Genomic DNA, 3,937 nt, shown 5'->3' with positions numbered 1-3,937 from the left:
AAACTGGAGCTTAAACGTGTTCGACCTTTACCCTCCAGGATGGCTTTCCTCCATTTCCACGTTTAAGCTTCAGTTTAACCTTAAACTGAAGCTTAAACGTGTTCGACAATTCCACACTCCAGGGTTGCCTTCTTCCATTTCCACGTTTAAGCTTCAGTTTAACCTTAAACTGAAGCTTAAACGTGTTCGACTTATATCACCTCCAGGAGTGTCCAACGTTTAAGTTGCAGTTTAAGCTTAAACTGCAACTTAAACGCCACTAATTGAAAAGGTTTCTGGGCCAAAGATATTGCAGTTTAAGTTAGCATTTGAGCACAAATATTAACTTAAACATATTCTGGTATGAAACCCAATTGAATATCATGGTTTATGGGATTGGGCCTGAAGAATTGATGAGTCTGGAATTTCAATTTGTTGAGTCATGTGTCATTACTTGATTATCACTAAGTTGCGTCAATAAATGTTACAAAATTGGATCAGCAGCCTCATCAGCCTCATCAGGATTATGGATCATAAACCCAAAGCAAAAGGAAATCAGGGAAAGGCCTCAAAGCCCAAGAAACACAACAGAAGCTCAATTTAGAAAGTGTATAAATAGGATAGAATTTAAGTTAGAAGGGACTTTTTAAAGCGGAGAACTGGGGATCATTTTCTTGGTAATTGAATTCAGAGCTATGACTCACTAAACCCCCTTTCATTGGGTTAGGGAGCTCTATTGTAATTCAATGAATCAATAATAGTTTTTATCTTCTTCTTCAATCTTTTCTCTTGAATTTTGTTAGAAAGCTTCTTGATCTAATTCCATTGGATAGTTGTCTTGGGAAAGAAACTATCCATAATTGGAATCCTTCGGAACCTTGGGAAAGGAATGGAGGATTCATGCTAGAGAAGCTTTCTCACAGTGAATTGGATTGGGGTTTGGATGGATATTGTGACATGTAATCCTACCAAATTGTGGTTCATGAAACTGTGTGGTATAATCAGTGATCGAGCATCATCTCTTCTTATGAACATTTAAACCAAGGGATTGGGAATTTGTTTGTTTTTAGAGAGAATTGGTGAGCCAAGGGATTGGGATCCAATCATATAAGATTGCCAAGCAAAATTCAATGAATGCATTGGTTGAGGAAGGGATAAAAATGTTTTGATTCGGAGATCTCAATATCTCCTGAAACCCAATGAATTCCCCATTTCTGATCTACCACTTTCTCTTTACATTCTGCAATTAAATTCATGCAATCACCCCGATCCCCTTTTAATTTCAGCAATTTAGCTTCTCGCTCTTTAATTCATGCAATTTAAGATTCCGCAATTTCCATTTCTTGCCATTTACTTTTCCCGCCAATTTTACATTCCGCAATTCTCATCTAAATCCTGATTCCGCTCAACTAGAACACACTTCTAATTCGAATTGCTCACTCAACCAATCCTTGTGGGATTCGACCTCACTCTATTGTGAGTTTTTACTTGACGATAACCGGTGCACTTGCCGGAAGGAATTTTGCCGATCGTGCAATTTCCTAAAATCGTAGCTATCAATTTTATAGCAACATCATCCTCTTCAGAGGAAGAATACTCATCAGAGCTCATGAATGGCAGAAGTAAGTCCAATGGAATCTCTATGGTCTCATTTTGAGCCTCAAATTCCCATGGTTCCTCATTGGGGAACTCAGTGGAGGCCAGTGGACGTCCATTGAGGTCTTCCTCAGTGGCGTTCACTGCCTCTCCCTCCTCTCCAAACTCGGTCATGTTGATGGCCTTGCACTCTCCTTTTGGATTTTCTTCTGTGTTGCTTGGAAGAGTACTAGGAGGGAGTTCAGTAACTTTCTTGCTCAGCTGTCCCACTTGTGCCTCCAAATTCCTAATGAAGGACCTTGTTTCAGTCATGAAACTTTGAGTGGTTTTGATTAGATCAGAGACCATGGTTGCTAAGTCAGAGTGGTTCTGCTTAGAATTCTCTGTCTGTTGCTGAGAAGATGATGGAAAAGGCTTGCCATTGCTAAACCTGTTTCTTCCACCATTATTGTTGTTGAAACCTTGTTGAGGTCTCTGTTGACCCTTCCATGAGAAATTTGGATGATTTCTCCATGAAGAATTATAGGTGTTTCCATAGGGTTCTCCTAGGTAATTCACCTTTTCCATTGAAGGGTTCTCAGGATCATAGGCTTCTTCTTCAGATGAAGCATCCTTAGTACTGCTTGGTGCATTTTGCATTCCAGACAGACTTTGAGAAATCAAATTGACTTGCTGAGTCAATATTTTGTTCTGAGCCAGAATGGCATTCAGAGTATCAATCTCAAGAACTCCTTTCTTCTGATTAGTCCCATTGTTCACAGGATTCCTTTCAGAAGTGTACATGAATTGGTTATTTGCAACCATTTCAATTAGTTCTTGAGCTTCTGTAGGCGTCTTCTTCAGATGAAGAGATCCTCCAGCAGAGCTATCCAAAGACATCTTGGATAGTTCAGAGAGACCATCATAGAAAATACCTATGATGCTCCATTCAGAAAGCATGTCAGAAGGACATTTTCTGATTAATTGTTTGTATCTTTCCCAAGCTTCATAGAGGGATTCACCTTCCTTCTGTCTGAAGGTTTGGACTTCCACTCTAAGCTTACTCAATTTTTGAGGTGGAAAGAACTTTGCCAAGAAGGCATTGACTAGCTTTTCCCAAGAGTTCAGGCTGTCTTTAGGTTGTAAGTCCAACCATATTCTAGATCTGTCTCTTACAGCAAAAGGGAATAGCATAAGTCTGTAGACCTCAGGGTCAACCCCATTAGTCTTGACAGTGTCACAGATTTGCAAGAATTCAGCTAAGAACTGATGAGGATCTTCCAATAGAAGTCCATGGAACTTGCAATTCTGTTGCATTAGAGAAACTAATTGAGGCTTAAGCTCAAAGTTGTTTGCTCCAATGGCAGGGATAGAGATGCTTCTCCCATAGAAGTCGGGAGTAGGTGCAGTAAAGTCACCCAGCACCTTCCTTGCATTGTTTGCATTGTTGTTGTTTTCGGTTGCCATGTCTTCTTCTTTAAAGATTTCTGTTAGGTCCTCTACAGAGAGTTGTGCCTTAGCTTCTCTTAGTTTTCGCTTCAAGGTCCTTTCAGGTTCAGGGTCAGCTTCAACAAGAATGCCTTTGTCTTTGTTCCTGCTCATATGAAAGAGAAGAGAACAAGAAAATATGGAATCCTCTATGTCACATTATAGAGATTCCTTGAGGTGTCAGAGGAAAAGAAAAATAGAAGGAAGAAGTAGAGAATTCGAACTTAGTGAGATATAGTTCGAATTGTGCATTGAGGAGGAGTGGTACTCCATAAATAGAAGGATGTGAGAAGAGGGGAAGAGATTTTTCGAAAATTAAGTTAAAAAGATTTTAAAAACATTTTGAAAAATTGATTGATAATTTTCGAAAACTAAAAGTGGGAAAGAAATCAAGTGATTTTTGAAAAAGATTTTGAAAAAAATATGATTGAAAACTATTTTTGAAAAAGATGTGATTAAAAAGATATGTTTGAAAAATTATGCTTTTAAAAAGATATGATTGAAAAGATATGATTTGAAAACAATTTTAAAAAGATTTGATTTTAAAATTAATGACTTGGCTAACAAGAAAAGATATGATTCAAACATTAAACCTTTCTCAACAGAAAAGGCAACATACTTAAAATGTTCAATCAAATCATTAATTGTTAGCAAGTATCTTTGAAAAAGGAAAGAAATTGATTTTGAAAACATTTGATTGAAAAGATTTGATTTGAAAAAGATTTGATTTTGAAAAACTTTGAAAACTTGAAAAAAAATTGATTTGAAAACAAAATCTTCCCTCTTGTGCCATCCTGGCGTTAAACGCCCAGAATGGTGCACATTCTGGCGTTTAACGCCCAATGCACTACCTTTTTGGGCGTTAAACGCCCAACCAGGCACCCTGGCTGGTGTT

At 38.0% G+C, this 3,937-nt stretch overlaps 1 non-coding gene across 1 annotated transcript; it reads left to right on the top strand.

Annotated features, from left to right (window-relative positions):
- Nucleotides 1-2,508: 2,508 nt before the first annotated feature.
- On the top strand, nt 2,509-2,616 carry LOC130972760 (small nucleolar RNA R71). Its single transcript, XR_009083923.1, has one exon. It is a non-coding gene; the product is annotated as a small nucleolar RNA R71 (small nucleolar RNA).
- Nucleotides 2,617-3,937: the final 1,321 nt, after the last annotated feature.

This window comes from Arachis stenosperma, chromosome 3, assembly GCF_014773155.1.
Source record: "Arachis stenosperma cultivar V10309 chromosome 3, arast.V10309.gnm1.PFL2, whole genome shotgun sequence".
Taxonomy (NCBI): domain Eukaryota; kingdom Viridiplantae; phylum Streptophyta; class Magnoliopsida; order Fabales; family Fabaceae; genus Arachis; species Arachis stenosperma.
This window is presented reverse-complemented; position numbering and strand designations above follow the sequence as displayed.